The sequence below is a fragment of the Hippoglossus stenolepis genome, chromosome 11, assembly GCF_022539355.2.
Source record: "Hippoglossus stenolepis isolate QCI-W04-F060 chromosome 11, HSTE1.2, whole genome shotgun sequence".
Taxonomy (NCBI): Eukaryota; Metazoa; Chordata; class Actinopteri; order Pleuronectiformes; family Pleuronectidae; genus Hippoglossus; species Hippoglossus stenolepis.
Window position 1 is genome coordinate 18,035,286 of NC_061493.1, and position 11,265 is coordinate 18,046,550.

The following is an 11,265-nucleotide window of genomic DNA, read 5'->3' on the forward strand; positions in this document are numbered from 1 at the left end:
ATATCTCGTCTTGCCACTGTAGATGACATTGAAATGATATTTCATATGCAGTTGTTTGATAAAGGGGACTGAAAGGTATAAACCCTTCGAAACTCAACAGTGTGATAGCATGTCGTAGCATCGTGGTGTAACTGTCAGTGAGACAAACAGCTGCTGGGTTTATTTTTGGAACAGAATAAAAAAAACGGTTACTAACAACTGGAAACAAAACTTTGGTTCTAATCAGGCAAAATGAAGAAAACAGGGGGAACATTTCTGGGTTTTATTAAAACATTTGGATCAGTAAAGAGATGAATGCTGAAGAACACGTTGGACTTGACTTCACATAAAACTACGTAAACAAAAATAACCAAAGAATAGGAAAGACGATGTGTGTGAGCGTGTGTCGCCTGAGCAGCGACAACCCGCCGACTTTACAACTCACTTTTGCAAAGTTAAAACAGACGATCTTCTCCGACCTCCACACTCATTGCTCTGAAGCTACTTGTCACTTCTGTTGTTGCAGCTTGTTGTGGTTGGGGAGCGAGACGAGTTGTGGCTCCGTCTTCACGTATCGCAAATTTGGATTGCACCGCGATTTCGGTTTTGGTTCGAGAATCGTTACACCCCCTGTACTTGTACCCTTTAATATATACCATGGTTTAAAGCAAGTTGCTGTGCGCATGCCTGTCACTCTACCCCGATGTTCTGCAGTAAAGCACAACAGAAACACTATAAATAGGTTTTCTGCTGCATGTCCTGCTCCTCCTATATACACCTTTTACACCACAGCATTTGTGTCAGGAAAAAAAGGCAATTAAATGACAGCTTCACTGGCAAGAAAAGACACGGCTGTGAGTTGGTTGTGTGGAACGGCAAACACAAAGGGAAAGTCAACTCGGAGAAAACATTTTATAAAAGCAAGTTTCACACAAGGAAGGGAAAACATTGGTGAGGAGAACCCGGAGTAATGAGCACCTATTAGCTCGTGGAGCGCGTCAGTGCTCCCTTGTCTGAAGATGGTGGTTATGTCCACTATTATATTATATAATATTACATAATCTCAACTCTGAAAAGAAATAGTATTAGATGATAGGATTGATTCAGTTACCGTCCTTCTCTTTTACTAAAAATGAGGAAGGCATAACTCAATTTCAGCTGCCATAGAATTGTCTTTATATTATTACCACAGACAAATGCCCGGTATCAAGCAGGAGGAAAATGTCGGCCAAAACTGAGAGACAATGTGATTATGGTGGAGTGATTGACCATTCAAAATAATGCTACTCTAGGTATGGCAAGTCTTGAAGGCTAAATGCACGGCTGTGACAGGAGATCCATATTACATCTTGCATCTGTGTAATGAAAATGTGAAATTGGAGACATAAAGCTCATGTAATTGACAGTTGTGTTTAATGAAATCACAGGAAACAATGCTGCCGCAACAAAGACATAACACAGCTCAGAGTAAAAACCATCATTTTCTCAGGGTAACATATTGTTGACGAGATTTCATTAGCTTTCGCACCTGCACACCAGCGGAACCGGCGACACGTTGACATTCATTAGTACAGAATGCTGCAGGAATTCATTAGTTGCCAGCTGACAAGACATAAACTGCACACATAGTCTAAATTACTACTTTTTAACAGTTTCAGCACAACTTTCATGACTCACCACGGCCGCCGCCCAAGTCCAAAGATTTCTGACTTATGAGGATTTCAATCCATGCTGACATTTTGCACCACTTTATGTTCACTGGAGGAATAACTGGAGGCGTCATTTGAATGTATAAGCAGCCGTCATGACTTCCCTAAATGAATTTATGCATGGTGAGTCAGTTAATACCTTTTACCCTCTGTGTAAAAAAAAAAAGAAAGAGAAAATCCATATAGGTATTGATCACCCTCATAAATGCGTCAGTCTGTGTTTAAGGCTGTCATCATTTTATGTCTAAATGATTTTTACCACACGAAAAGAAAGTATAGCAGGGTATTTAACGATTAATTTAATAATTATATACTAGCATTTAAAAACCCTTTAGTCGTGGCATCAGTTTGAAATCGATGCTCCAGTGAGTAGCAATACCACCAGTAAAGTCGGTTGAATGATCAAAAATCTGTTCTAATCCTCATTTTCCATTGCTCTAAAGATAATAAACCCGAGTTTGATGTTTTCTATATTAAGAATAAGAAGTTCTTGGATGCGACACAGCTGCTTGTTAGTGTTGCTTGTCAAGACAAAGTAAGCTGCGGAGGGGAAAATGGACAGAATATGAAGCTGCACTAATGAGCTTCATTATCAGTCAATGATTTTAAGAGGCTTTGTGAAGAGATCCACAAGGGAAAATGAATTTGCAAAAATTTAGATTAGGACACACTCGTGATTAATATCAAACACTCTTTGATGCCACAGATTATGTATCAGAAGAAACAAAGAAAGAGTGTGATGACTGAGGATAACACAGTAGGGAACAATATGGTAAATCATTTTCCTGAGCCGATAATAAAAAACTCATCCTCAGCCTCTCACACAAACATTTACATTAAAGCAGATCATTGTCTGTCAGTTTGAAAGTTAGTAAAAAATTATTCCATAATCTATTACCATCTGTTTTTTTAATTAAAGTTTTAATGGGAAGAGACAAAACTGATTTCAAAGTATTTAATCTTTTTAAAACAACTTGATGGGAATAACATTGAAAATACAGAACAAACAGATATTGCATTTATTAGAACCAAGAGAGAAAATATGAATAAACACTGAGCGTACGATCATTCAAAAGAAAATGTAAGATCTTTTTTTTACCTGCAGTGACCATGGGGGGCACTAAAACATCACAGCTAATGTGGGAACCAACCATTTGAAATCACTTAAATTTAACTCAACAGATCATATGGCCTCGCCTGAACCCAAACCTCATATATTCTGCTCATACTCACGGTTTCATAACTAATTTGGATTATGACTTTCTCTAATGTGCAGAAAAAGTATTACTTTCCTCAAACTGTCCATTGCTGTAGCTCCTCTTTTCAGGCTCTGTCTGAAATGCTTTGTTTTAGCTTTAAAGGGATAGTTCACCCAAAAATGAAAATCCCCCCATTATCTACTCACCACTATGCTGATGGAGGGGTGTGTGAAGTGTTTGAGTCCAAGAAACTGATTGAATGTAGGGGCACTTGGATCAGCTGCAGGAGCAGTATGGAGGCATTTTAGAAGCACTTTTTTTGTAGAAGTGAATTTACTTCAATTGTATTGGATTTGGCTGCAACGCTGTTTATCCCTGAAACAAAACTGTCTTGTGGAGACAAACCGCGCAAGTATTGGACAGATCGGTGTTGAGATGTTTTTTTTTTATATGCACAAAAAACCTCTATAACACTCGAGAGGAAAGAAAGAACTGGAAAAATGTCTTCTTTAAACTGGCTGCTTATATCACTCACAGGTATCTAGAGAGAATTGCTGATGAGACTATTGTTATTAGGTTTGTATCTTTGCGTCAGACACATATTTAGATTTGGTTTCGAAGGCTGAAAACACGCCCTGCTGCCACGTCGGAGCCTGCAGTTACCAGGTCCACTTCAGCAAGAGTTTTGATTTCTGCGAACATTTCTCTTCGTGAAACTTCGGACCCTCAACTTCCATGAAATTTTTATGAAAGCAAGGCTATGTAGCAATATAGCCTCACAATATGATAGCTATAGCCAGTGAGACCACAAGTTTGTGCATTTGAGGTCAATAAAGACATCGGCAATAGTCAACCAACATGCACTCAAGCCACTGACTGGACAGGAGCGTGTACTACAGGAGGTCTATGTGTAGCTATTGACATTACCTTACATTACGGTAGATCAGCCTCAGTGCTTCAATCTATCAGAAATGTTGTGAAGCCGGAAGGGGGCGGCCCCTCACGTCAACTAGCAACAGAAAACAGTTTCTGGAAGTGGCTGTGTTGATCAGTGAGTCATAGTCATGTTTCTGTGATCCTCCCCCCTCTACTGCCTCTGAGATTCCCTGGCTCTCCCTTCCCAGACACCCTTTCCCCCTCCCTCCGTTTCTCACCACCGCAGTAGGTAGGGAGAGCGTTGGATCCCCGCTGCATTACCAGAGCCTTCTGATCTAATTGTTTTGTAATGCAGGGATTCTGCTCGGGATGACTCATAACTTTGAGAAAAAAAAGTGCAGAAGTCACAAAAATTGGAATGAGTGCAAAATAGAAAGCCAACCAACTCAACATAAATTAGAATCCCCACTTCGTCGCTGTCTCTTCTAACTGATAGTCCTTTCTTCAATTTCCCTCTTTCCTCTGTGCTCTTGTCCCCTTTTCATCAGTATAATTTACTCCAGATTTAACGAGTTTATTTTGTTTTTAACTTTCTAACAGGCTGCTCAGCAAAATTGTCGTCGTTAATTCTAAGAGTCTTAAAATATGCAGTTCTAGTCCATCCAGTCATAGTTAATTAAACACCTTTATCCATGATAAAACATTCATTACGGCTCAGCAGACAAACACTGGTCAATTTATGTAACTGTTACAGAAAAAAACAGCTCAGGAGAAATGGCTGTGCCACTCAAATTGCCCAAAAAAACCCCACAGAAGTTATAATGGGTTTCTAAGTCGTTTAATTGGTCTTAATTCAGTTTTATGTTTTGCTGTTGCAGAGAAACAACTTTAGGAATTACAGGCAACATTAAAAGTGGTACAAAGTCAACACATTGTCTTAATTGGTTTCAACGGAAGCTAAAACAGAATCCACTGGACTAGAAGTGTCGGCAAAAAGAGCGGGGTCTTTACTTGAACGTCGTACAAGGCAGAGAATCCTTTACAAAGTGCAGGCAAATGCCCAGAAACAGGTAATCAAACAAACAACATTAGGAAAAACCAAAGAGTGCACGAACACGGAGGTATCAGTGATGTTGTGGCAAAGCAAAATAGTCTGGGCTCATGATATGAAGGGTCTAATGGTAGGAAACACAGGAAATGGGCCGGAACAGGTGAGCTGCAATTAAGCATGAATCCCAAGAACAGATTTCAAAATAAAAGAGCAAGTGCTGACTGCATGGGAATTAGACTGTTCAGGATACAAGAACCATTTGATAGTGTCTTCTTATCAAAACTACTCTGAAGATTTATTGTACATTTTGGTTATGTGGTGAATTCAGAACAACCAGTGCTGGGTGTGGTCAGTGGTGCAACATAAAAAACTGAAAGAGAGAACAGAGCAGCACTGTTTCAAATAAACCTTTATAGTTTTATAGTTTATAGATCATTATAGTGACGATGTTTGCGGGTGGGTGTGGTCAAAGTTTCAAGTGCCTTTTCTTTTCAACCAATAGAGGTCAGTGTCTCTCGATATCTGGCGTGGGGTTTGTCTTTAATAGTTTCATTTGGGCTTTGAGGTATTGAAAATATCCATTGGAGAATTAATCTAATAGTTTGTACTTGTTGTGAATGTAGGTCTGTTTTTCCGCAAGAAAATAAACTGAAGAGCTAAAAGAAGAAGCTGATCAGTGAATCAATCAATCAATAAATCAATAAATCAATCGATCAGTGATGGAACTTCTTGTGATAGTAGGGTAGATTAGGACAAGACATTTGCAGATATCATCGAAGACTCTGGGTAAGTGCTGTTGGTCTTTTCACTATTGTCTAACAATAAGTGACAGTTAATTAATTAACGGAAACTAATAAGCCAATAGTAAATTATTGAGAATATAATTTACAAGTTTTAGAGCTTAATCATTCAGCTTAACACAGCTATTAAGGATGCAAGGCTACAAGGAATTTAATACATGAATGCCTCTAATTTGGAGACTGCCAGACCTTATACATTACCCAATGCAATGATGTGTGAAATTAAATTATAATACAGACAAAATAAAATATTAAATATCTCTCTCTAATATTTGATATTTCCCGCTAATGATTACAGCCCTCATTCCCTTCCACAATAATATGATGACACACTCACGAGCTGACGTTCTCCCAACAATGAACCCTTTGTCTGAGCACTTCTCTTCCCCGGACATCTAATTATGCTAAATGGCTCTCTTAGTGTGTGAGTGGTCCTTTCACAGGCTCCTCTGCTAATCAGGATGTGGGCTGCTGGCTACTTGTTAGCTGACCTGCTCATTATTCCTTGGCGCTAACTTGTCTCATGTTGAGATGCGCCTAATTGTTTGCAGCTAGCTGGGGACCCGCCCACCATGCAAGTCCACGTTAACACGTCTCTTAATGGAGCATTCGCCTGTCAGGTTTTTATTTCAGGAATATTACACACAGATAAATTAAAATTAGTCTCATTAGGAAGTATTTCACTTTGAGTATCTGCACTGTTATCCGAGCTGTATAAAGTACATTCATTATGCTTTTGAAGGGTTTCATTTGGAAGACTTTTGTCTTATTGCCAATAAAACGGATCATGGATCAAATCCTGTCCGCAGAGCTCGCCAGTTCAATAAAAAAAGACTTAATCCTACCTGTTGATCATTTAAGCTCTTCAAGTAGATGAAAGAAGATTGAACATTTTTTTTTAATATCTCTGCATTCCACCACCTTCGACGGTGTCTGCGTGCGCGTCTGGGTGTTAGTTCAGTGCAGCTACTTCTCCTCTCCTTCCATTACATGACAAATGCCACAGTATACACCTGCATCCTGAACCAGAGATTAATCTTGCTTAGAACATTTCACTGAGTGACAAGCCAGATTGAGAAAAATGTCTGTAAGCAAGGAGGCACGCACACGACCGCAGCCCGGCTAAACGCCTTGCCTCCACCTCTCCGCCTGCCTCCTCACCCCCCATCCTCAGTTCGCCCCGTGGGCTTGTCGTATTCATCCTCAAGACCAGATCCTAGGGAAGACCATGATTTATAGGCCCACGCTCGGCTGTGAGGTATGTGGGTATTTGTGAGCATGATTGAGAAGAGGAGTTTTATTGGGTGTGCAGAGGGTGGAGGGATGGCTGTGTGCGTGTGCCGAGGGTCACACACAAGGAGATTGAAATGTGCGAGCTGTCTTAGCGAGTGTGTCATTGCTCCTGCCTCCAATTAAATAACTAGCCCGCACCTCATTTAGCTGTGTAAATGAAGGACTGCGTAGGTCCCAGCTGATGAAGCTGCATTGAGAGGATGAATGTGTGTTTGCAGCCAAACCCCTGGACAAAGAAATTGCGAGAGAAATGGATTTCCTGCAGCAAATTTCTCATAATAGTCTTTTTTGATCCAATTGTTTGGCATGTAGACAAACACAGCGGCATCTGATTATGTGCAAACATGGCCACAAATTTTGAATAATTCAAGTAGAATATGAATGTATGCGTACACAAACATTCACATGCATTTGTTCAGACAGAAATACAAATAACTACACACACATTACATTTAACACCCTGCTAATTTATGTTTACCAGCACTGTCTGGATTTCAAAGCCCCACAGATCTTTTATTCAGATTTGTCAAGTCAAAGTCACCACCCATGCATGCTCACTGATGACTAATTACACTACATATGAAAGGGAGCGGAGATGCTCTCTGACATCCACGCACCACAGAGCGACCAGCAGGAAACCGGAGCCTGTTAGTGAGTCCACGATTATCTCGGGTCTCGATCCGTGCAGCGTGCGTCGTACCTTTTCCGAGCTGAGAGATCCCACGGTTATGTCTCATGTTGTACTCACACTGTGTTCTCAGGTTTGTGAGGATGCAAAAGTAGCATCTGTCGGGCACAAACTGAAAAAGAATTAGGAACACATATACTAGTGTATGGATACGTGTGCATGTGTATATACGCTCACACACAAGCTTCGGGGTCTTTGATCAGCTTAACTTCAAACTTCAATAAAACTAGAGATCAAGTAGTTAGATCATGGTTTCAGTCTTACGCCCACGTCTCTTAGTTTTCCTTGGAATCTGTGATAGTGAAGACACAGGTGCCTTAATGGTTTCAGATTGTCATCAAAGGGACCCGTGTGATCTCAACCAGTTCCGTTATTCTGACAGTCGGGCTGCTGTAATGAATGTTTAAGGTATGTTCATTCCTTCACACTCACGACGAAAGAACCATCGCAAGTGCCATGAAGTGCTAAACACCGGGAGCACTCAGTTAAAATGTCACCACCGCAGACTTTGCACAACACACAAACATTGCATATTTCTAAAGTATTTATGGAAATTTCTCTCTTTGATGTAACAACATTCCCTTGTGATGCGGTGTCAAATCAAATTTCCCCTGCTTGGGATCGATAAAGACACATCTTATCTCTGGCTTGAAAAGGTTGTTGATAATAATAATATCAGAGCAGTCTATTATATGTTGTGGGGAGTTAAAAGTTTCTGTCTCTAAAAGTGGCAAATGTGGTCAGTATGTTCTACTGATCAGTTCAGTGCGTTCATCCATCTACTAATTCCAGAAATCTCTGTCTGTCTGTCTGTAGCTCGCATATTGAGAACCGTTCATCTCATCAGCTTCACACTTGGCATGTGTTTTGTTACCGCGCACTTGTCCACCATGTCAGTTCAACACAAAGAGGATAGCTCTAACAATTAATCAGAAAAATGCCCCTTTAGCTTCAGCTGTACTTTGAGATCAATAAGGACACTGCAGGCTAAGCAACATGCAGACACAGGTCTTTGGTGAACCAGTCCCAGCGCCTGCAAGACACCATCACAGCACATGGCAGATCCCTGGGTGTCAGACCCATTTACCCACAGTGTCTGAAGCAGAGATATCACAGGTCTTCTCCTCCGTCAGACTAAACAACCAGTTCTGCTCCCATTCGACCCTATGCACCAGATATCTGAGAATAGTGCTCCTACTTCACTCAGATGTGATTTCATTTAAACTGGGCAATACAAATTTGTACAATTTTAATACCTGTAATCCGGTTCACTTGATATTTTTTAAGGGCTATTTTTAAATTTTTTCTCATATATTTCTCTTTTGTTGTCCCTATTATTCAATTTATATTGCTCCTATAATATTTTACATTTCCTTATGTTTAAATACGTGTACATGTAGTTAATAAATACATTTGTACTTATTAACTATGTTTCTTATTTTGATCTCCTCTGCTGCTGGAACATGGTATATTTCCCTGTTGTGGAATTAATAAAGGATTATGTTATCTAATCTAAATGTTAAACCAGAAAGAGTAACAAAGGGGGTTAAAATTCATTAAATTAACATCTAGCTCATTAACCAGAGGACCAAATCCCCTGTATTAATGACTCTTGGTGTTTTCCTTAGCCCCTTATTCAGTATTTTCAGCTATTTAATGTTGTTCTTCTACCAGCAATTATATTTATTTGACCTTTTCTGGCTTAATTAATCATGTTGTTCTATGAGTTAAGCTTAAAACCAGCTTTTATTATGAAAACAGGCTCTGAGCCTCTGGTCTGGACGGACTTGTTCTTATTAGAGCTCCAGAAAGAAGTGGGAAAGAGAAGAAAGCGACATTGAGATTGTTTTTAATACTTAAAACCCCAAATTCCTCTTCCAACAGAATAGTGAGAGCTTTGGGAAACTCCCATGCAAGCACTTTTACCATAAATAAACAGACCTCTAATTGGAAAAGTCCTGTCTCTCTCCTTTTGGCTCCTGCATCATTTGGCTGCAGTGATCTGCAGCCACTGCTGGTTTCTGGACCAGGTGGGACTAGCTGGGATGTAGGGCCAGTGACCGAGACAAGGTCGGCCAGAACATTACGTAACCGCGCCAAAATCAGGCCAAAGCTCTGCCCACACGAGTTATTAACACTGATTGTAGAGCTACATTGACTGCAGCTCGGGTTATGCAGTGTAAAAGTAATCAGAAGCCCAGAGCCTAACGCCTGGTGATTAATTGGAAAGCTTAATTAGATTTGGAGATTTGTAACAGAATCCTCAGTAGAACATATCTAATAAGAATTTGAAATTGACTAATGCTTTGTTGATATGAATATCTGAGCTGAATGCACACAAGAGCAGCCTAGTGAAGCCGTGGCTTTTAAGCTGTTGCTTTATGATTCAAATGTGTGTTCATTCCAAAACACTTGAGGAACTCGGTTGGAAAACACACGCCGACACTGCATAATAACATCTTTCACATTCATGCTGGCTCTCTCCTGGACCCCTGACATTTCTCTTTCTTCTGTCTCAAACAGACAGCCGCAAGCCAGACACGCAGGCATACATGCACATCAGGAAGGCCAACATCCGTAATGTGACCGCAGACCTTGAAACGGAAGAAGAAACATCATTCAAGAAAGATGACAAATTACACCTGAAGAACACAAGTGTAATCCAGAGGAAACCGAGGGTCGGCAGGTCAGCTTGTTTCTGTTTCAGTGAGTAAATACAGATGAGTAACAAGGGTGAAAAACTAAGTGTTAAACTTTCAGTGAAGCCCCTCAAGCCCAAACTGAATTGTGAGCAAGGTTAACTGAAAGTGAGAGTAGAACTGATGATGAGGATGGGAATTTTATTAGTTATATATTATATAAGTGTATTATGATCTGAACAGCATACAGAGTATTACATCTTCCTGGTGGAGAAACATAACAAAACATTATATAGTTGGGAACAGTGTATTCTGTGTACCGTATCTTTATGGCTAGACAGAAGTATGTTGTGTGTGTCTATCTTATCATTTCCACAAACCTATGCATTTTCCATTGGGTAGGATGACTCTGCTCCAGGATACATATAAAAAAGATCACTGTGATGTGAGGGCTGTTGGATCCATCACTGACTGAATCAGTATGGAGCACACTCCTCTGACCTTTTCATGTCTGATCCCGGCAACAGGGCCTATACATATCGATATCTCCTAACGGCTTCCTCCCAGGCGCAGTGCATTCTGCCGTGTGACACACACACACACACACAGCGACAGATCTTGGAAATAATCATGTGTGTGTGGTTCAGCATTAAGTACGGACAGAGTCCACGCCTTCCACAGACTTTAGCCCCTGAAGTTGTCCTGTTAGAGATTCTGGGAGCGCGCCGAGATGTTTGATGTGCAGGTTTCCAGCAAACACTACGCTGAGCTTAGAGCTGGTGACCTTCAGACTCAACCATGTACCTGCATGGCTGAGTTGTCATACATGAGTCGCTCGTATAGATTATAAATGGAAAGTGTTCATCATAAGAAAACCACACATTTCTATTTTCCGTCAAGTATAGGATAAAATAGCCTTTAATACTTCTTGTCCAAGGCAAGGATTTCATTCAAACTTTGCCCTGATAAAGGTCCAGTAACCTTCTTCTTCCTGTTCTTCTTCTTCTGCCTTCGTGTCCGCTCCGCCTACG